Below are 25,436 nucleotides of genomic sequence, written 5' to 3'. Positions count from 1 at the left end.
ATGGACTTGACATATCACGGAATATTTACTGAAACTATCCGTCAATTATTTTGATTTTACAATAAGACTTTTCTGACAAAGTATATTTGATGTTTTATAACGAAAAAACATAGAATATAAACATATACAAACGAAGTATGTGGCATATATCAGTGCACTTTAATTGAAAATATGTGTATATAATAGCGAAAAGGGTAGTAATTTCATATATCATTTGAGAGCAAATTATTGACTAATACACAAAATGTGACGGAAGGCAAGTGATTGAGTTCCGTGTTGAAATTGAAGATATTTACTCCATTCTTTTTCCATTGATTTCTTAAGGTTTTTTTCATATTTTGGTTCCGAAATTTTTATCACTAATTAGTTTTATTAAATAATATATGCTTAAAATATTATGGGATAATTTTTATTACTACTGTGAAGAGAAAACTAAAGTTTGAGTCTGAATTTGCAATTAAAATTACCTCAATTTTAAATAGTCTAAACTTCGCAAATTTTATAGATTAGAAGAAAATAAAATACTGAATGAAATATTTTGACATATAAAAATAACTTCAGGAAAAACTATTTCAATTAAATGTAAGCAAACATACACATTTTTTCATTTTGAAAAAGGGGGGTTGAAACTCTCCAATATACTACCAGTCATTAAAACGACTTTTTAGAAAAAGGTGACCGTACGAAATTCTGACGACAGGGCAAAAACTAAAGAAGACATATTTGTCTTTAAGTTAAGACCATTTTTAGCCGTGTGTTATTTGGGGAGATTAAACTCGCGATCTAGACGACTTTTTACACTTCTGTCACCGCACTATATGTCTATTTACATTAAGTTATGTTCAGCATTCAGATATAACAAATTGTCACAATATATAGAAGTTTTGAAATTCGATAGAATAATTTACAGAATGCATTGTTACTTTAAGACAGAGCGGTTTATATTTTTTTGTAAATACTTTTTTTTTTAGATATTTCTTATTCTAATACGACGTGCTGCTTTCGCTGTGTTTGTTTACACATGCTCGAAATTTAATAAAATTTGTTTGCACATGCTTATATTGACTACTGCAGTAAATGAATTTTACCAAACTGGCATTCATTTAATATACGATTTCATTAAATTAAAGCACTTTCAAACTCTTAAATGATGCACATGCTGTTATTGTTACAAATACAATGACTACAATGTGTTACAATTCACAATTGACATACTTGACCTAAATGCAGCAACGTTTCATTTTGGCTGTTCAAAATTTGACCTGCAGAGTAGAAGACATTAAATTATAACTTTTATGTTATATTGTGACACGATTATTGTTATTGTTAATAAATTTGTTAATTTCTTTTTCAGTTTCGAATTTGAGATTTACAACTTCGCAAAAATAAACAGCGGTTCGAACTAACTATTAAGATAAAAACTGACAGGGAGGTTTATGGAAGATCCTTTACAAACACTCTACTCTTATACACATCGAACATGGAAATTACTGTAAATGTCCTAATCAGAATCGAAATAATTGATGCATCTATACTTCATTGTAGTTTTAACATGGGTAGGCATTATGTTCGTGGTATTTTAGCCCACACTATCGCTTGGGCAAAAATAAAAACGAATATAATGCCTACCCATGTTACAACTACAATAAAGTAGAGCTTGCATCAATTATTTCTTAAACAAAACATGTTACAGTTTTGACACCATTTGCAATTGTATATTAATGAAGAGCTTTCAACTAAACAATTTGTTTCTATATTTGTATGTGTCGAGGTTATTGTAAAGCCTTGCAGCAACAGATGAGAAAATCAGATATGAAACATACTTCCATCACGTTTAAAAATAAATTGATTATCTCCTCTTAAGTTATAACTAGATTTGACTGATGCCATTTATATACAAAATACCACCAAGATATGGACATCAAATCACTTACAGCTTCCTATTGTATATTATCCATACTTTGCTTTTAAAACATGAGCTCTTTTTAAAAATTGAATTCCAGTATTTTAAATTCTCTCTAGATTGTATGTAATATCTCAAACAATTGTGCGAATTAAAAATGACTAGACAATTCGTTTTTCACGGTTCTGACAATATCCATTAAAATATTAATTTTTTAGATGATTTTTTTATATAATAAACTTTTTCTCTGAACTGCAATAAATTGCATTATTAGTAGACATTTGTATATTTTCTTTTTCACAATTGTGTTTGATTTTAGGTTTTAAAACACAATTGAAATAAACACATTTTTTTGCAGACAACTAACAAATGTTTATTGCAAAACCAAATTGAACAAAACGATGTCATTTCCTTTTTTCCTTTTAATATGATGTAAATTTCTACTAAAAGCGTCTATCTTTGGATTTTTCCTCAATTTATCTTAAATATATAAAAAGCACTTTAAAGAAATTATACATTCATCATTACTTGGTTGGTAGTTTCTTTTTAGACTACCAAGACATTTGCCCACTTAACAGAGAGCCCAAAGATACCAAAGGGACATTCAAACTCAATGGCACTCACACCACATCTTCCTATATCTATCAAAAAGTCGAAAATAAATTGACAACGGATAAACTGTTATAGACAAACAACACAACATATAAAATTAAAGACATGGCAACACGAACCCTACCAAAAACTTAGGGTGATCTCATGTGCTCCGGGTGGGTAACGATCCTGCTCCACGTATGGCCTCCACGTATGGCACCCGTCGTGTTGCCAATGGTACATTCCTGTGAAAATGTGCCAGTATATGTTTATCTACTTACACCCCAATTGGATTTAGTCAATTTTGAGAGACTTAGGTCATTTTTGCTATATTTTACATTCTGTTTCATAGGAAAGATACAAACGAGGTAAAACAAATTATAATGATCATTTTCACTTTAGAACAATAGATTTACTATTTCAATATTTTGATTTAGACGTTACCCGACATATGACTAAATTCTGTTGTCGGTATACTGTCTTACCTACACTTGTACGCTATAAGTACACTATAATCTTGACGGAAGACTAAAAACTGTTAAACATTTATTAAATATTCCTTAGACAAAGACTCATGTCTTCATTAAATACACTCTTGTTCATTAAACAAACAACCATCCTTCAATGTTAATATTGGGTTATTAAATGCACCATGAATCCTTATTGGTGTGGGTCACAAATAATTCAACACAGAAGTTAACGACGTTTTTATATGTCTAGAACAATTTATAAGGTGTAATAATTTTATTTAATGTTCAGTAACATCTATAGGATAGATACTTGAACCCTTGTCCAGAACACTTGAGTATCTTTAAACTGTAATATAGTATTATATCGTGGAAAACAAATCGCTGGTTGAGTAATTAAAAGTTGTAGCCTCAAATAAATAATATGTTAATTTAATCATCAAATAAAAGTTATATAGAACAAAGGATTACATTCGCTTCTCGTTGTATTACATATAGCTTATAACGAAGGCATTCAATTAAACTGAAGGTAGGTGCATGATTTCAGTATTCATAACTTCATTTTAAAATGTTATTGAAAATATTGCAATGATTTTCTAATTGTCTCAATTGTACATTTTATTTTATAATTTTAAACGTTGCTACATTAAACTTCTCAGTCTTTAGTTTTCTTCTTTTCCATGTTGTGTTTAAAAATTGTATACTGTTGTTTGTCTTTTAAATTTAATTTTTTTTTCTTTTGGTGTTGTAAGTATATTTGAACTTACAATGTAAGAGTTTATATGTCTCTTTGTTATCTTTAGCTTCTCTTTAATCCCCTAAATTTTGTAAACTGAGTTTGATTTTACATATCGGTGTTTCATATCGTTCAAATAGCAATGATCATATTGGAAATGATTTCTACAAGGAAATCCAAGATCAAGGCTCTCATTATTCAGTATTGAGAGATTAACTGTTAACTTATGCTGAAATGGTCAAAAGCTTTTACTGATAACATAAGGCAATTCGTAAATCTTGTTTATTGACATAAATGATGTGGACATTCACGTTCATATGATGTAGTTAAACTGTATTGAAAGCAAACATTAGAGTATCTACAGTATTACTGAAAATCATTAGCAAATTAATTTGACGGGTTTATCCAATCCTTCATAGGGGAAGAACGTTTTCAACAACCAAGTATAGCAATTTTGACACATTTGTTTGTTTGTTATTATTGATTATTTACTTGTAATTGATACACTAGCTAACTGACGATATGTTTAAAACTATACTATAATACATCAGAAGAAAACGTAATCTTTCAGGAGATACATTTTGATAAAAAGAAATTCAGTTAAAACTATGGTTCTCAGCCAACATTTGTAATTGGATCCATGTTTCTTTTTTCTTTCATATTTTTAATTTAATGCCCATACAGATTTACATTATATATATTTGTCTCCAAAACGTTTGGTCTCGGACACACGTGTCGTGTATGATTAAGATATTGTACACGAACAATCAAGTTTGCAAATTGAGGTAAATATGAGCAATTATATAGCCAATCATACGGACTTCAACAATTAAGTACATTAATAAGTTTAAAATTTTATCATGTGAGGTGATTTTTATCATCGATATGCGCATTTGGTGTATAAAAATAGGTACCGTTTATGTTACTGACACCAAGACACGAACATCATAAGCAATTTAACGGTATTGGTAGATTTTAAACAATGATAAATAGTGCATTTACAGTGAAATCGCCTACAGTGTAGCTTTACAAGAAACCATTCTTTCATAAAACTTATGTTTTTACTATAATAACACTAAAACAATTCCATCAGGATAATGCCATAGACTCGTCCTTAAATGTTTCATGTTTCACGTCTTAAAAGCTAGACATAATATGATTGTGTTGGTAAAACAAATGGACATATTGACACTAGTACTGTTTGACCACAATCACTTGAAAGCAGTAACAAGATTTTACCAATGTTATAGTTTGCAATAAAACGGATGAACGTCGTCATACGGAATAAAGTTCGAAATTGATTGAACTAGTTTCCAGAGTTAATGTATATCGTAAATTGAAAAGCAAATAATCCTATATTTTACAATTTCATTTACACCCAAATGATAATTTACTCTTTCATTTACACTCAAATGATCACAGATGTCATATGTGTTAACCTTGGTATGTATCAACGTCTGATATCTTATATTTTTTCTCTCATTTATTGGCTTTTATTTTGAACTTTATAGACACTTTGTTAATTAGATTTCCGGGTTTATGCATAAAGTAGAATGATTATATAAAAGGATAAATAGTGAAATCCTATAAATCTGAACGTAAATATCGATAAAATCCTTATAAATCTAACACTGATACCAGAAAATGTAGGATCGAAATAAATAAAAAGCATGAACCAATGCTAAAACTAGGTTGTAGAACTACTGAGGAGAGGAAGCGTGAACCTTAACATAGCATTGGAATTAATTCTCACAATTTTTTTGGTAACAAAATACAATGTGTAAACCATATGTATATGTTTATAGTACAGTGCTTCGGTACTGTGTGAAAATACGGATATTTTTTTTTTATAAATTTGTGATGATCAATCCTTTGAAATTGTTTGCAATTAAGGAAACTATATAAATATCTCCCTGATGCATGCATACTTTTATCCCCATTTTAGGTCTTGCCATATATAGGGTTCTTTTTGGTTTTATCAGCTTTTCAACGTTTGTAAATACAAATCTTTTTTGCATAGATATGTTTAAAAAAGAGGCTGCGTCTGTATGAATCCTTATTGGAACTAACACATCCAGTAGCAGTGATTACATGGGGCACTATACTATTTGGGTTTATACATTTTCATTTAAGCCATTTATTGCCAACGTTTATTTAAGTTTGTTATCCAGAATCTTTCCTCAAGTGATTTTTTATCCAGAATCTTTCCTCAAGTGATTTTTTATCCAGAATCTTTCCTCAAGTGATTTTTTATCCAGAATCTTTCCTCAAGTGATTGTCTCCTCTCTAGACTAAACACTAGTCAGTTGATATATGAAGTGAAATTATTGATACTTTGAAAAAGAAAAGGGTTGATAAAGGATATAATATATGAAAGAACGTATTCCTTGAATGAATGAATGAATGATCTTTATTCTCATAAAACCAAATACATAGTTATAGAGAAGATATTACAATAATATATATTACATATATAAGATATAGCATGTGTGAAATACAAATTAATATGATATTTACACAAATAACAAATAAACACATAGTTGTATTAACCAGGAGGATAGACTTTCACAGAAATAGATTTAATAAATCTACAAAGTTTCTCAAGTTCAACAATATTTTGGGTTGAACATACTTGTTTGAATTTGATAACATTTATATTTTTATTACAATAATGAGGTAAGTATTTGCATCTTTCATCTTTGAAATAATTACATGACATGATATAATGGTATTCATCACCAATGTCAGCTGAGGCGCAAAGGTGACACAATCTTTCAGATCTTGGGATGTTGCGCCACCTTCCCGTCTCAATGGGCAAACGGTTATTCCCACATCTAAATTTACATAAGGTTATTAATAAATTAAATGGTAGTACTGATAAATAGTGTTCAAATTTAAAAACATTTTTGTACAATCTATAACACAGCCCCTTGGGCGAATTGTTTATTTCTGTTGACCATTCTTGAATGAACTGATCTCTTAATCTTTGCTGAACACTCAATACAACCCAACGTTTCTCAAATAAGTTGTGACTTTGCCATATATTTGACATTCCACAGTCATCAAAAATTTTCTTTATATATAATATCCATTTACTATCATAACCATAGTTATTGAGATTTACATATAACAGCTTATATAATAAACATGATAATTTGCTCTCTTTTCCTTCTTGTAAACGACACCAGAAATTAATCATACGTGACTTGACGGTAACTGAAATCGGGTATCTTCCCAGTTCCCCATAGACCATAAAATTGGGGGTTGAATTTTTTAACCTCAATATATGTTTGCAAAAACGCAAATGAACTCTCTCAAGAATATCTAAATTTTCAAATCCCCATATCTCACACCCATAAGTTAGTATAGGAACAATAGCCTTATCAAACATATCGAGTTGGCACTCGATCGACAAGTTATTTAATCTGGATTTTTTAATTACAGCATACATTGCTTTAATCGCCTGGTCACGTAGATATTTTCTGGTAGAAAGAAATGAGCCACTTCTAGAAAAAATAATACCAAGATATTTATAGTTACTGACTATCTCAATTTCATTTCCATCTATATTAAATAACAAATTTCTAGGTATTCTACCTTTTGAAAATATCATAATTTTCGTTTTATTTATATTTATTTTCAATTTCCATTGTTTACAATATTCTGAAAATTTGTCCAACATACATTGCAAATCATGACTAGATTCAGCAAGTAGTATTGTATCATCAGCATACAATAACAGAAAAAATTTAAAATATACAAAAAGTTCATTTTCAATGTCTTTTGTTACAGACTGAATTCCTTCAATATTAGAATTTTCTAAAAATTCTTGTAAATCATTTAGATACAAGGAAAAAAGTAAAGGGGAAAGGTTTTCCCCTTGTCTAACTCCTGTTTCACAGGCAAAGACATCAGAAACTTCTGAATTATGAACAATTCTAGATTTGACATCATCATACATATTTTTAATAATTCTTAGAAATTTTCCATTCACATGGTTTAGTATCAGTTTGAAAAATAATGAGTTTCGATGAATAAAATCAAAAGCTTTTTCGAAGTCGACAAATACACAAAATAATTTCTTCTTTTTCACCCGTAATAATTCAAATAAAGTATATAATGAAAAAACATGATCCGTTGTAGAATAACCTTGCCGGAAACCTGCCTGGTTTTCATTTAAGATGTTATAATTTTCAACAAAATCCCCAAGTCTGTCGTTAAGAATTGACGTGAAAACTTTCCCTAGACATGACAAAAGTGTAATCGGCCTATAATTTTTGGCGTCTAATTTACTCCCCTTGTTTTTGAAAATAGGTATTACATTTCCAATAAGCCAAGCCTCAGGCAGGATTCCCGTATCAAATACAATATTAAATAAATGTACATAAATATCAACCATACAATCAAGAGAAGAAGCAATATATTCATTTATAACTTGGTCTTCACCCGGAGATTTATTATTTTTAGTTTTTTTTACAGCTTTCAAAATTTCATCCCGGGTTATTTGACAATTCAAATTGTCATTTACTGTATCAGAATTTACATCGTTTTCTATCAAAAACTCATTTTCGAACTTATTTTTGTTTAAGTCCTTGAAAAAATCAAATAAGTTTTGCAGTGAAATATTGCTTTTCTCTCTTTTTCTACCTCTATTAAACAATTTCCAAAATTCTTTTGGATTTTTTGTTTTTATTTCCTTCATCTTTTTACTCATTTCTGTATTATGATTCTTAATATTAACATCCATAACTTTTTTATAATATAATTCACTTTGTCTAAGTCGTTCTTTAAAAATATTCGACCCATAATGTTTGTATAATCTCTTAGATTTTCTAAATTCTCGTTGCGCTTTTTTACAATCTTTATTGTACCAGTCTTTACTAAACTGGTTCTTTGAGCACTTAAACATAGTTTTATTAAATGTCGAAGTTCCGAATGTTGCCTTGGCAGATTCGGTTAAAGTATCACAAATATCAGTAACAATGTTATTCATATCATATTTAGTAACATTATTTACATCATTTACATATGCAGACAATCTATTACATATATCATCAACTTTATTTCTATCTATATTGTTCTTATACTCATTACATTTTTCATTTTTCCATTTATTTACTCTTTCGTCACCACAACAAAATGTTTCTGTTAACAATTTGTCTTTTATTTCATTATTTGTATACAATTGAAGAGACAAAGGAGAGTGTACATCTGAAAATAGTTTACAAAAATTTAACACTTCAAGTTTACAAATGTTGTATAGAAAATGAGTAGAACTCAACGCATAGTCAATAACGCTAGAATTTCTACTAGTTGGACTACCTGTTTTGTTTTCTTCCAGTCTACCGTTAAGAATAAACATTCTGTTATTTTTACAAAAATCAATAAATTTTCTTCCATACCCATTTACTACAGTATCTATACTATTTCTCAGCCTTGGTATACCAAGTTCATCTAAAACATCAACATCACTTAATTCATCATAATCTGTGAAATTATTTTCAAAAGAACTATCTTTATCAGTGTTATAAAAATCAGACAAATTTCCCGTGCGACTATTAAAATCGCCAAGCATAGTAATATAGTTTGTTTTACTGCAAAAATTTTGTAATTCAAATTCAATTTCAGTAAATGCATCTTCTGATGTATATGAAGTATTTATCGGTGGGATATATATAATTCCAAAAATAGCATCATTTGGTAAATCTAAAACTTTTTTGTCTATACTAAACCAAAGTACAAATTGGCAGTCTGACTGAATATATTTAATATACTTGTCTAAATATTTTTTAAAACCCAAAGCAATACCACCAGATTTGTGATTTGCTAGCTTCTTTCTGTTTTTATAATGAAAAATAAAATTATCACAATCTATTTCGTCTACATCATCTAGTTTCGTTTCTGTTAAACAAACAATGTCATGGTTATCTAATAATGACTTAAATTCCGGATACAAAAGTTTCGTTTTAATACCACATACATTTAATGAAAGGATTTCAATAGTTTTATTTTGAACATCAATATCTTTATTTACAGGTAATGAACAAGAGTGAAGGTCGCTAGTTTGTTTACACTGGTCATTTATAACGGTACTGTTTAATCCTCCACGGTATTCCTAGTTCTGTCCTTTTCGGGGTCCTCTACGGGGTTGTGGATTTTTCGGCTGGGTGAATTCTTTGGGTCGAGCACCTTGGTCTTTTGGTGGATGGCGTGAACGCGTCTGTCTTTCGTCTGTATCCATAACGTGTGTGTTGTTTTTCGGTAAAAACTCATTCCCGTCAATGAATAGCCGGTCTCTCTTAATGCCCGCGTCACACTGTCCCGATTTTTATATACGATGGACATCCGAATGCGAAAATTGTAAGTTCGTACGAAGTTGGTCCCGATCTCGTTAAAAAACCAAAAAGTGACCGAAGCAAGTACGATGAATAACGAAGTCTATACGATGGTGCCGAAATTATATACGATAGCAAAAGATGGACATACGAAGGTTAACCGAAGACAGATATTTAAGCTTCATATCTCAGCCGTAGCCTACACGATGTATCATGAAGGCTACACGATGGATTACGAAGGCTACACGATGGATTACGATGATCGCGCGATGGCCATTCAATGTCTAATAGATACGAACAGAATTTCGACAACATATCGTTTCTGTACAAGTCTGCCATGCATGGCGGGAAATCGATCTTTTTGTCTAATTCTTATAAAACTTAGTTTATTATCTCCTCGCCTACTACATGTAAGTTGCGTGTAGATAAAATTGTTATGGACACTCTAGAACCAAAATGCTCAAAACTTGGTATGGTGTTACTCGTTAAGAATATCTTAAGCGCTATTGACTTTAAAGTTCAAAGGTCAAGGTCACAGTGGCAGTTGTAATAATAGGCAATATCTCCCTTGTGGACACTCTAAAACCAATATGCTTCAAAAGATTTTAACCACATTTGGTATATTGTTCCTCCTTGTAATGATCTGACATTTTTACGTTCAAGGCCAAAGGTCAAGGTCATGCAGATGGACTTGTTTTTTCTCTTTGAAATAGCATAATACACAGGAAATTGGTTGCTCATTTTTTTACCTGCTGGTTCTAAAGACAATATTAAAGGTATTCCCAGTCACTGAATGTTTTGTTTGATTTCTACAAAAATAGTTTATGTATCAAATATGCATATTCAATTTACCATTTTCTGCATGTGTCATTATACAAATATAGTGTCCATATTTGTCCCCAATATGTTACATACGAGGAGATGCCACGCTCGGCATTGCCTTGTTTGAACTGTAAAATGTGTGCACTAGTCTGAATAATCACCCATAATTATGCCCATGTTAACTGATCAATCTTAAAGGTAAGGTAATGGGTTCGTTGATCCCTTTTATTCAAAAAGAGCTCTTTCCAGGAGAATATCATAATAATATAGACAAAAGGAAGGATGTGGGGAAAGCAACAATTGCGGCAAAATATGACATATAGAAAACAAAATGGTTATGGAGTAAACATTCGTGTGAAAACAACTCAGACGATACATAAAAAATCAGAATAATGAACAAAAAGTTGGTTTCCCTATATACGTGTACATGCAGTGTTGGTGTACGAGGCGCGTTTATGATTTTCATTATGTTACTTGATATGAAAAATTGACAAAAAAAATTATTTTACTTGTAAAAGTAAATTCTGAGCCTGTAATAGCTGCTCTTCTTGTTCCATTTGAATTAATAGAAACAACGCTGTCGCCTTTCTTGTTCTCATAGAATCATATGATATGGGCTCCATGTTTTGTGAACGTTTTTCTTAACTGTTGTATTAGACTGACCAATGCATATCGCGCATGGCACTTTAAATGTATTTTAGCGCGTACATTAACTTACATTTAGCTGGATTTATTGCCGTCGTAGTTCCATCTTGTCGCCTTCGTACTTTTATTCGATGGCAACACGACGGGATTACGAGGTATTCACGAAGTCGTGTTGCCATCGTAAGACCTTTGGGTATCTTCGTGATTCATTCGTGTAGACATCGTTATGTCAAAACTGCCCGATGGAAACGATGGAAACACGAATGCAATACGATGTGCAAAGATGCATTCCCGGTGACATTACGATGGTGAGGATGGTGATACGAACTCAATACGAACCCTCAACATCGGACGCACCTTCGGGGATTTTTTAACATGTTAAAAAATTTAGAACCCTTCCCGAAGTTGTCCCCGAAGGCTAGAAAAAGTGGCCGATGGTTCTAAGATGGTTAAAGATGGCACTACGAATAGCCCGATCTGGATACGATCAGTCCCGATTTTGAAAATTTCCATTTTCGTGTTGCCATCGGCGTAAAAATCGGGACAGTGTGACGCGGGCATAAAGAAAGCCTTTTTCTTTTGTCGGCGTGCTTCTTGAAAGTGGGGCCACAGAGCCTTCCTGCGCTCGTTTATCTCCTTTGGGAACTGTTCGTTTATGCCGTATTTCGTATCTTTAAGTTCACGAGCGGCTTTTCGTACTAGTTCTCTGTGTTTGTAATTCACAAATCTACACACTATAGGTTTAGTAATAAACTTAATTGATCCGTCAGGATGTTTTTCGGTGTACTCCTTTCCAAAACGATGAGCCCTATGAAACTCTGGTAAGATTGCCATTTTCAATTCAGTTGTCATAAAATTTTGAATGATTTTTTCAGTGTCATCTGACAGTTCATTTTTGTCGTGCATTGGGATACCTGTAAAGACCAAATTTTCCCGCATCGCCCTAGTTTGTAGATCTAGTTGTTTTTCGTTGAGGTCGTCGAAATCTTTTTGTAGTTTAGCAATAGTTTCGATTGCTTCTTCGTTTTCAGAGCGTATCGCAGTCAGGTTTTTTTTTACTTCTCGAACATCCTTTTTGTTATTTTCAAATTCTGTATTAATAAAGTTCAAACCCTTTTCAACCTCGTCGACTCGTTTATTTATACTCTCGACACTTTTGACCATACTGTTTACCGTTTTATCAAATTTATTTAGTTTTTCGGTCAGTTTGTCAATATTTGATATTTTTTCACATATCATGTCTACTTTTTGGGTTAGCATATCAAGTTTCCCTCCGTTATCTACAAAAGTTGGATTCATAGTCGAGTGCATCATTGGCTGCATGTAAGTATTGTGAGGGGTACCAGGAAAAAAGCCTAGGGTTGATGATGTTGGTGAGGCTTGTAAGAAGTTTGGATTCTGTATGTTAGTGAATTGCTGATATTGTCTATTTTGTTCAACCATTGGAGATTCACAAACAGGAGTACTTGGTATTGACATGTTTGAGACAGGATTAATTTGATTGTCAGTAGATTTAAGACTCTTACTTTTGTTTTTGTTTACACTTTTGGTTACACTATTACTATCAGTGTGAGTACTGTTCGATTTCCGTTTATTTGGTTTCTCACCACTTGTGTTCTGTCCATTTGATTTCTGCCTTTTCCTTTTTGGTTTATCACTTTTCTTTGGATTCATAAAGACTGTCTATTAAATTCCCAACAGAATAAACTTAAAAGTTTTTGTCAAAACCACACATAAACACATCATAATCCATTTTGAAATTCAAATTTTGAAGAGCGAAAAAATAGTCGACATTTTATTTCACACATGCGCACCCTTCTCATATACGTTATGAACAGTGTTACAATATATTTCTATCGGATATTGTCATTTTAAAACCTGATAGCGAATTTAAGAATGTAAAAACAAGTCTATTTGTTTTTCTTAAAACATTAGTCTTATTGAAGATCTTGTTTTCCTCCAGCAATGCTGCGTTGTTTTTTTTTAATAACATATGGGAAAAAAGAAATCTTACTTTTATTTTCATCTCTTGGCACATCCATTTAAAACCTACGAATTCTATATATAATTTGTTAGATATTGGATAGATAAGTGTTAAGACTTGGAAATGGAAAAAAAGGTTGTTTAAACTACCATTTATTATTGCCTGGAAATACTAGAATCTGAACATAATTATTTGATTTGATTTTGTTTTTTCATTTGATAATCAACATTCATTTAAGGATACGTCTGTCAGCTTTCTTTTAAACCAAAACTTACCAAAAATAGAATCAAGTTGAAAGGAATAAAAGGATTGCAAAAAGAGGTTAATTGATATCTTTCTATAAGAGATCAAACATCTGCAGGTGTCTTTACACGTTCATTGTTTGTTCATACTTAATGACAAAAAGAATAACACAAGATTTTACTTTCAAACATATAAACACGCTCTGTTGTCTGGTCCTCAATTTTGCTATCAACAATTTAAAAAAAAGAGTATGATATAACGTCCTTGTGTACAAGCTTGTTTTTTGTTGTTGATTAAATTTAATAAACTGCGCTACTAATAAAGGTATCGCATTATCACTTAAAACCGAATGTTTAAAAGGGTATACGGAAAAAAAAATGTCTTAAACCAACAACCATAGCCGTGTGATTCCAAGGTCAACTATACATGAAGTAGTTGAAACCTTAGTTAATAAATAACACATTTTTCACGAAGTAGACATTTGCTTACACCGAGGCACCAACTAATTGGATGAGACCTAACGCATGGAACTGATTTTACCCTTTTATTAAATAAATCATCTTTAAAATGCATGGCATTCAATGAATTATTTAAAATGGAAATTGAGTTTTTTCACTACCAATCTATGTCATGCTGAAAAAAACTGAACTCGATGCATGCTAGATAGAGATCATTGATACTCTTTATTGAATTTATTTAATGCAACGTGTTTAAACAAACATAAAATATTAATGTGCTAGAATGCTACAACTATTTTGAAAGCATCTATGTTCACTGCATCGTAAGATTTTACTCACTAAATACAATAAAACTACACGTAGCACAATGTTAAGCACTGAGTAGGACAGTGACCCCCTACAAACTTACCATCAAGTAAAAAATATTTTCTCTACCTGGAAGTTCAACGAACTAACATAAAACGTCAATTTCAAGACAAAAAAGACACTGCATATCATATCAGAATCTTGCATATGATCTGTACGTAAATATTCCATAAAATAAGTAAAGAACTAAACTTTATGAAAAACAAAAATACAATACAACAGATTTTTGTCAAAAAAATTATAAAAACATAACACATCTTTTCATTATAAAACGTGGTATGCACTGCTGTTATCACTATCCAATACTCGATGACAACAATTGTTTAAAGTCCCCTTAATAAAATTCCTACACACCGCACATAATATAAAAACAAGGAAAGTGTGGTTTGATTGCATATCCTTATTTTATTATTTAAAAAAAAAACTTAACGGTAATGGTTAAAAAACCTTAATAACTAATTCTTGTTTTATATTTCAGTATCACTATCAGAATATGTATCCCAAAACAGGTCTTTAATTCTAAAAGGTTAAAATTTTGAGATGTTCCAATAATGCGTAGACATAAAAGGTTGATCTAGTAGAGTGGATCTATTATGAAAGAGGCGAACGTTTTGTTTTTTTAAGTATATGTATATTTTACACATTTCAGATTTTTTATCAAATAAAAAAAAAGAAGATGTGGTAGGATTGCCAATGAGACAACTCTCCAAATGACACAGGTCACCGTACGGCCTTCAACAATGAACAAAGCATATTACGCGAAGTCGGCCATAAAAGACCCCGAAATGAAAAATGCAAAAGAATTCAAATAAGAAAATTACGGCCCTAATTTATATACAAAACAATGAACGAAAAAACAAATATGTAACACATCAACAAACGACAACCACTAAATCACAGGCTCTTGTCTTGGTACAGGCATATATATACATAATGTGTCGGCGTTAAACATGTTAGCGGGGTTACAACCCTCCCCGTAACCTTTCACAGTGGTTCAACATAAGAACGAACTATAAAAATAAGATGAAAAGGGCGTAACTTATCAGATGAATTTAAATATTAATACTACACAGAGTGGACGTGGCCGGGTACTTGTATATCCCAAAAACAAAAAGACACTAAGTACAGATCTGAGAGTACTCGCAGTTCCTGACAGCTAGTTCAAAGCCACTAACAACTAATAAAAAATAATCATGCATCTAAGATTAAATTATTAATCAGTACACATCCAACATACAATAGATTTATTGTAAAGATGTCATAAATAGTCAGAGAAAAACATGAAATGTCATTTTAAGATCAAATACTAGTACCATGAAACTCTGGATGTCCCTGCTTCTTTATGAAAACTAAATTTATCGATTCAGAAATCGAAATTAAAATGTGATCACACAAACAGCTATGGCTTATAAATAATCATGATTATAAATATGTATTGGTTTATAGCAAACTAAATAAGACCTCCACCCGCCTTTATATCTATTTCCACTCTGTTACCTTTAAAAGGTCAGTTTATTTAAACTTTAAGGTTTCATAATTGCAAAGATACGTAAATCTTGACACTATGAAGGCTATGAAGTCATCGTTTTATCATCGACCACGCACCGCATATCAATTTACGATGTTGTATAGTAAACTTTATTAATTAATATCTATTTTAGTGTCAAATAATGCGTATAGAAATCTTTAAAAAAAATCGTACAGAACTAGAAGCATTGAAGGAGGTTAGTAAGGATACAACTTTTTCTTCAACATCATAAAATCTTTTTTTTTTAACCTGACATTACAAAACGTAAAAATTGAATGTCAAAGTAGATACCACCATAACTGTTGTCCTGATTATATACATCTCCAGCAGATACTCACAAGCACCTGTTCAGTGAAACATATGACCTAACTTTGGGGGTTATTTACTACACATCTTAAACGCTCAAAATGTCTGCTAAAAAATAGGAATTGAATAATGTTAAGACAAGAGCTATAAATTTGTAATAATGATATCGAAATGAGGATTGTTGTTGAGAGTTAGTTTGTATTCTGTCTCTAAAATAAACAATATTATTATAAACAATAGGTGTATTCTTTGCCCATTATATCATTATTTAGTTAAACAATGTCTGTGTGGGATTTAACTACTATGTAAAAGCAAAGCTGCTAATGTAATTTCATTGAGAGGAACGTCACATGTGCATCAGGAATTTAAAAGACCTTCAGTTATGTATTATCAACCTAACGACTACTATCATATCTTCAATAATTTTGATGTGTCTCTAGTGACGATTATTGTATATTTCCCTTAACTCATATATCTAGACTTTAAAAATCTAAAGTTCTACATGGACTTCATCGAAATTTATTATAATTAGATAAGCAGTAGGTCGAAAAACAAAAGCGTTTGGAAGTCAAGTAGCGATGAATTCCAATAGCGGGTTTTTCTAAATAATAAGAATAACAAAATTGAGTCTTTTGTAGTATGTATACTACATGTCAACATCTTTACAATTTCATGGAATAAAATAGAGCATATACAACGAGTATGCAAAATATAAAAACATATATACATATTTGGAACGCCATTGATTCATTTCAATCTATTCACAATTTAACGCAATTTTTTTTTTGGTTAAAGAACACCAGGGACATTGTTTGTCATCGAACACCAAGTACATTGTTTGTCATTCCTAACCGAAAATTGAACATAGATATACAACAAAATGACCATAAAGAAACAGACGATCATACAGATATTCACAAAACAATGTCCAGGAATATTAGCGTAACAAAAAAACCTAAACAGTTAATATTTTAAACATGTTTTACCCCGCCGCAATTTTGTGCATGTCCCAAGTCAGGACACATTGTAAGTCTTGTATGTTTTTTACTTTTACTTCATAGGAATTCTCAGGTCTAATTTTTTTTTTAATAAAACGACCCCTGTACAATAATTTTGAACAGAAAGATCTGTTCAATCTGATGTAAGAATTTGTGTTTATTGTGCATTCAGGTCGATAATTTTTTGAAAATTTCGCAAAGTCAGGAAAAGAAAACCGTAAAAGATATATGGGATTCTAAGTCGAACTTTTTTTTGATAATTACAAAAAAAATGTATTCAGTAAAAAAACAAAGATGCAACAAGAAACAAATCGTCGAACCTTTAACTTCACAGGTAACTAATTTCTAATGAACAACAGCAACCATGTATAGTATCAACTATCTCGATAATTATTACACCAGTGCTGCCTTTTGTTGAATGAATAGTACTTGGTTGTACACGCGCGTAATCATTTATGCCTCTTTCAAATTTGACACCCGTTGGTTTAATATTGTTATATGGTTTAAAAACATTAATTATAGGAAAATGTCTTTCAGAACCATTTTTGTCTTGATTTGAATGACGCCATGACGAGATTAAAAATGGCTGCACAAATTAGGTAGAGACTTATACAAAGGTAAACAATTAATGAATAGTGTCAAAGAAATGAATACTCAAATATTTCCGCAGCTATAACTTGGTCTGATCATTGAAATGTTCAAATATTCGTTAAAAACATGTAGCTGATTTCACAAACAAAGACACAATAAAGAATTGATAACCAACGATTTGTGGTCCTTTTATGAATATTTTGTTATATCTGAAAGTTTTTATGGAAATTTTCTGACTGCCATCATTATAAATGCATTTTCTTTAAGGTTGTTGAAGAACTATTTAAACGGAAAAAGTTAAAGAAAGAAATATGTGAAATTCATATGCAAATTAGTCGCATTAAATGGTTTCCAACATACGGTGCAATAAAATAAGATTATTACGGAGAATTAAAACGAAGTCATACTACGCATCATAGTTTTGTCATTTCGAATATAATACTTGATTGAGCAAGCTAATATTTGCTGGAACGTCAAACTTGAAAATAAATAATTGGTATTCTGTATGTTTCTTCCGACTATTTTAAATTCCAATGCTAGTTTTTATACTACTATTAGAGCTCGACCATTCGCAGATGCAACTAAATAATTATTGAAAATTCACTCTTTTTTTAACATTTTGAATTACGTAACAACGTCACTTAACATGACATGTAGAAAGCAACCCATGTCATTTAGTAATTTGTTTTATATTGAGATCCCGGCTGGAAACAAAACTGCTTCGTAAAAAAGATTTGGTTACAAATAACCGTTTATATACAAAACTGAATCGAGACTTCATTCGAAGTGTGTCCAAATAAATTTTTTAATGATTACTATTTTTTTTGTAATCTACCGAGAATTTTTGTCACTTTTCATTGTTATTATAAAGAACAGATATATAAGGAATTATGATTATGTTTTGTTGCTGTATTGCAAGTCGAAGATTGTAAGTATGCGCTATCCGATAATTGTACTAAGAACCGTTATATTTGATTTTCTCATTCTAATATGTATTCCAAAATTAATAATAAACTCTTCCTTGCCCTGTATAATTAGTATTTCTTCCTTGAAGGGCGATTTGCTGACTGTACCGAATGTACCTAAGTCAGTTGTTCGATATATGCAATTTGAAGTGTAACTTAAAGTTTATTTTGTTTGTTTTTTCTGTATGGGTTGTTCTTGGCACTGTACAAGGTCGTGTTCTTTACTTTATGGTATATGAAATTTCTCTGAAGAACGGGAACCGATATGAGAGTGTGTGAAAACAATATGTCTTGTTAGCAGGTTAAATATTTCACATGTTGTTACAATGTACAAGTATATAAGTATTGGAACTTGCTTGTTATAAATACAAAACTATTAAATGCATACAAAACAAAATAGTCTTGTGTGTTGTTTTAATTTATTTGTTGGTATATTATTACACCCTTTTCCTGTACTAACTTTTTGTGTATGTTCTTTTATGCCACGTTGCTAGTTTATAGTTAAAAAAGAACAGAAATGAACGAAAGCTCAGAAATTAATTAAATCACACCCAGTCACATATTTATTTCCGATGTCAAGAACATCGTAAATGGTTGTCCAATGTCATATCTTACTTGTCTGACAGGATCTGCTAACCTTTCCGGAGCACCTCAAATCAGTCCCATTTTTGTATTGATGAGGTTCGTGTTGCACAGTCTTTAGTTTTCTATGTTGTGTTTTGTGTAGTGCTGTTTGTCTGTTGGACTTATTTTTAGCCATGGTGTGTCAGTTTATTTTCGACTTATGAGTTTGAAAGTCCTTTTGATATCTTTAGCCTCTTTAGCTCTTTTAATGATTCTTTTTTTCTTTTGAGAAATATAAACTTTCGTTTTGTTTTTTGATTTTGCCATGTGATTATGGACTTTCCGAATTGATTTTCCTCTAAGTTCAGTATTTTTGTGATTTTACTTTCTGCTACTTGCAGATAGTTTATTGCGTTTGTTTAGTTCATTCACCGTTTTTATAAATTTTGAATCTTAAACAATTGTATAGACACCTGTTCATTGCTGAAGATTGTAATTGTTATGGTTATATTCTCATGTTGTTGTTGTTTCATTGCCGTATCAAACATATCTTTTATTCATATGCATTAAAAGTTTCTTACTTTTATGTTGCAGAGTTTTGTAGGACATTTTCTCATAGAATTTAAACAATTCAGGTCAGGGAAATTTCCTATATAGTCATCAATTCGTATTGAAGCGCGTTAATAAAAAAATACTCAATATCACCCTGAATAGTTATTAGTATTTGGAGAAACTATGAATAAGGACGGAATCAATTTAGATGCATCGGCACTGTCAAAACTTTAGAATACATAATTGTAACAATATATAACACAGTTGTGATTATATTAATTTAAAGCGTCCTTTTATTTTCATATAAACCGTCTAAGACGAAACGCTGAAAACAGCAACAATAAAATAAAATGCCTTTTATGCATCTGGAATTTAACAGATGATGGAAATTAAAATACGAGATAACTGCGAGAAAGGAAATATTGGCAAATGCCAAAGCACTTTTCAAAGTACCATGATACCGACGAATCAATGACACAACACTCATTTCAAATTAGTATTTAGCTTAGTTTCAATTTATAAAGAGGTAAAGCATAGCAACCTTTATGTATTCGAAATAACTTTGTCGTAAAACAATTATCTAAAACTCTCCTGCTCTTCAGTTTGAATTGAAATAATGTATTAAATGGGGGAATTTGAAGTCAACAACAGGCAAGCAAAATACATCAGTGGGAGAAAGACGAACAACAACTATTCCTTTGTCATTAGAAAAGAGAATACTACAACACCAGTTAACAAAACACTACAGAGCAACTGAAAATTTAGTACTGCATACATAATTATTATCTCGAATTTGTTAATTTCTGTTTTGAAACTTCCCAAAAATACCGTTATACCGATTTGTTTTTCCAAATTATCATTGTTGGTAAGTCCTTCATAATTCATTAACAAGATGCAAGTTGGTGATGTTTTATGTCTAAACACTGTAAAATTTGACGTCTCCTAGCTAAGTTGAATTCGATATTGCTTGGTATAAAGTTGAATTACTTAATTTCAATGATGATAAAAATTGCATTTTCGATTTTGATATTTTGATTTTTATTATCTGTAAGCTACATTTCCTGAAATCGCAATACTTATTATCGCATTTTTGTTCATAGATAAAAAATAAATAAACATTAAATTTCTTAATTTACAGTAACTTGTATAACTATTCAAATAACAGATACCATTAAAATGTCTTCAATGCTAGACACTTATTAAGTTGTCGGACAAGATCGTCTTATTGACACGAAACTGAAAGAAGTTAAAAATCATGAATTAATTGTCCCTGTACTTACTCTTTAAAAAATCCATACGAGACAAGAAATATACAACAATAAGAAATTCGTTCACATTTTGCCTATTTTAAGAGTGGAAACTAGTCCTTCGTGTCTAATAATCGACCTACTAATATTGCTTTGCTTAGTTAGATCTTTGAAAATGAATATAACATCCGTATAGAAAATAAACTTCGATACAATTCCAAACTGGATATACATATGTATTTGTATAATAGGACATTTGACCATAAACCAGCTTATAGAGATTTCTAGCGTAATTACATTCACGCTTAACGTAATAACGCCTCTTTCCTTTGTGTGTCTTATATGATTTTTTATTTTATAAAATTGAGAATGGATGGTTCATTTATATGATTTGGAGTTTAGTATGACGTCTATTTTCACTGAACTGGTACACATTTTTTACAGGGGTCAGCTTAAACCCGCCTTCGTGAGCGGGATTTTCGCAGTGTTTTGAAGATCTTTCGGTGACCGTCGGCTGTTTTCTGCTCTTTGGTCGGGTTTTTGTCTATTTTGTTACTTGTCAGCGAGATGAGTTCACACATTGATACCATGATCATTGCTAAATTCGGAGAGAGAAAACCGCAAGAGGCATACGATGGCACACATTTAAGTTCATAATATGGGTCCTTGATGGCCCAGTGGTCTAAGTATCTTCGCACATGATAGGTGTAATGACGTCAATATAGTTAATTTCCTGCCGAAGGTATGATCTCCAGGTTTCCTTTACCAAAAATAAAATGCCCGCCACGAAATAGCCAATAGTGATGAACACCAACAAAAATAATTTAGATGAAATAATAAAAAGGGTGCAAAATATCAACTGAGTAAGATTCTGTGAAAATGTTGCCCACAATTCTATTAGGGGCTTAGAGGCAGTAACGGATACGAAAATAGACAGAAGCATGAAGGATGTATGTTCTTTTATGTCATTATGATAGTCTATTGATTAAGATTTTTTTTAAATGGATTTAATTTGTGAAATCTAATTACCAACCTTTAGGACTAGTTGATACTTGTTTCTGTTTAATTCATTCCATGTTGTGTGGATTTTGGACAGTTTAAATCTTTTACAATTGTATAGATACCTTTTCATTCCTAAACATTGTAAGTGTTTGGTTCTATTGTCGTTTGGTTGCGTTGATGTCAGATTGACGTAAAACACATCTCTTAAAATCATATTTATCAATCGTTCCTGATTCATGTTGCATAGTCTTGTAGGACATTTTCTCATTGAATTTAAACAATTCAGGTCAGGGAAGTATCAACTATATATATATTCAACTTTTATTGAAGCGCGTTAATTAAAACAAAACACAATATCACTTTCCATAGTTATATTTTGAGAAACTTTGGATAAAGACGAAACTAATTATAATAGATGCATCGTCACTGTCAAAACTTTAGAATACATAATTGTCATACATAATATACTAGTTGTGATTAAATATTCAAAAAGCGTCCTTTTATTTTCATATAAACCGTTTAAGACAAAACGCTGAAAACAGCAACAGTAAAATGAAATGCCTTTTATATCTCTCGCATTTAACAGATGGTGGAAATTAAAACACGAGATAACTGGGAGAAAGGAAATAATGGCAAATGTCAAAGCACTTTTTACAAATGTACCGTGATACTAGAAAATCAATTAAACTGCACTCATTTTAAATTAGTATTTAGCTTAGTTTCAATTTTATAAATAGGTAAAGGATAGCAATATTTATGTATTCGGAGTAAATTTGTCGTAAAACAATTACCAAAACACTCTTGGTCTTCGGTTTGGATTTAAATAGTGTATTAAAAGGGTGAAAAGTCAAAAAGGGGCAAACAAAAAACATAAGTGGGAGAAAGACGAACAATAAGTATTCCTTTGTACTTTATTGTAAATAGAAAAGAGAATACACAAACAGCAGTTAAGAAAACACTACAGATCAGCTTAAAATTTAGTAATGCATACATAATTATTACCCCGAATTTGTTAATTAATTTTTTTGAAACATCAGAAAAATATCGTTATAGGATCCAATTTGTATTTCCAGATTATCATTATTGGTAAGCCGTAAGGCTTCATAATTAAAAAAACAAGTTGCAAGTTGGTGGTATGTGATGTCTAAACACTATAACATTTTAGATTTCAAACGAAGTTGAATTCGATGTCGCTAAATATCAAGTCGAATTACTTAATTTCAATGATGATACAAATTGCATTTTCAATTCTGATGCTATTATCTGTAAGCTGCATTTCCTGAAATCGCAATGATTAATATCGCATTTTTGATCATAGATCAACAATCGCAAAAATAAATGAACGTTAAAATTTTTGAAATGTACAGAAACTTATATAACTATTCAAATAACAGATACCATTAAAATGACTTCAATGCTAGACACTAATTAAGCTTTTGGACAAGATCGTCTTATTAACACAAATCTGAAAGAATTTAAAAATCATTAATTAAGTGTCCCTGTACTTACTCTTAAGAAAAATCCATACGAGACAAGACTTATACAAAAATTGGAAATTAGCTCCTATTTTGCCTATTTTAAGAGTATAGACTAGTCCTTTCGTGTCTAATAATCGACCTATTGCTTTGTCCAGTTCAATTAGTAAAATCGTCGAAAAATGTAAAAAAAAAACATCGTTATCAAAACTAAAATTTCGTTACGAATTCCAAACTGGATATATGAGAGGATATGTGACCTTAACCAGCTTATAGAAAATTCTAAAGCCTCGGTCACACCTTACCGGATAGCACGAACGGATGAAAATAAAAGATGTCCGTTGAAAAAATTGTTATCCGTTGGGAGTCCGTTGATGTACTGACCGAATAAAACGGAAGTGTAACGAATGCACAACGGACACACACCGGATATGAAACGTACCGGACAGAACGGATGTCGAACGTACATCCAACGGACGAGTACCGCATAAAACGGACACCTAACGCAGGTGTACCGGATAAAACGGATGAACAAGATTTACGGAAAAATTAAAGGCGACAATAATAATAGATGTAAATCGCATAAATATTCAAAATGTTTCTGTGTAACTGGTTTTGGTTTGTTTTTTCAAAATGCCGCCAAAGGACAGTGGCTGGCCTGAATAAGAGCTGCTTGATTGTGAAGACGTGCCTTTACTCTAAGATAGATTATGAATGATAAGAATTCATGAACCTTAAGAAATCTGACAAACCAATAATTGGCATTTCTGACGCGAAATTTTCAATTAGCATTTATCCATTTCAGATCCGTTCATCATCCGTTTTATCCGTTATACGTCCGGTAGAAGTCCGTTTCTCATTCGTTCAACATCCGTTTTATCCGTTAAACGTCCGTTAGAAGTCCGTTGGTGAATTTATCTTCAAGAACTTCAACGGATGTATAAAGCCTCGGTCACACCTTACCGGATAGCTCGAACGGACTCCTAACGGATACTTTTTTTTCAATCCGTGCATGTCCGTTAGGCGTCCGTCCATATCCGTTGCATGTCCGTTAAGCGTACGTTTTATCCGTCGACGTCCGTTCTGTCCAGTGGAAAATTTTGAGCATGTTCAAAACTTTGAACGGACGTCCAACGGATAAAATGTCCGTTGAACGTCCGTTAGCCGTCCGTGTTGTACGATACTTGTCCGTTTCGTTTCCGTTTTGTATCAGTTACGTGTCTGTTAACCCTGGGTCACACCTTACCGGATAGCACGAACGGCTGTTATTTTGCTCATTGGTAGGGTTTGACACATTCCCCATTTTCGTTCTCAATTTAAGTAGTTAAAAAGGCGATCAAGTGCAGTCTCGCAGATTATTGTTAATGTGAAAACGAAAGAGACAGATACGTTAAAACGCTCAACTTAGCTTTTAATAAGTTGACGCTTAACACAGGTTACAGAACTCAACTCACACAAACATTAAAACGATAAATAAAGCTCTTAAGACAGGCAATTGTAATATACCGCTGTTTGATAGTCATAAGTCGATTTAACTGAAACAAATACGGGTCAAATTTAAAACTGAGGGCATAAGAGGAAAACAAGCGAACAACAGAAACATTGAACTGCAACAAAAACAAACGCCAACATACATTGAAACGGACTATTTGATAACA

At 31.5% G+C, this 25,436-nt stretch overlaps 1 protein-coding gene across 1 annotated transcript in view; it reads left to right on the top strand.

The window, feature by feature from the left end:
- Window positions 1-3,418: 3,418 nt before the first annotated feature.
- The window catches only part of LOC143066408 (QRFP-like peptide receptor), an 84,531-nt gene continuing 62,513 nt past the window's right edge, over window positions 3,419-25,436 (top strand). The window contains exon 1 of the mRNA XM_076239344.1: window positions 3,419-3,490. The gene's annotated coding sequence lies outside the window, so the exon portion shown is untranslated. The remainder of the gene's footprint in view (window positions 3,491-25,436) is intronic.

Source organism: Mytilus galloprovincialis, chromosome 3 (assembly GCF_965363235.1).
Source record: "Mytilus galloprovincialis chromosome 3, xbMytGall1.hap1.1, whole genome shotgun sequence".
NCBI lineage: Eukaryota > Metazoa > Mollusca > Bivalvia > Mytilida > Mytilidae > Mytilus > Mytilus galloprovincialis.
This window is presented reverse-complemented; position numbering and strand designations above follow the sequence as displayed.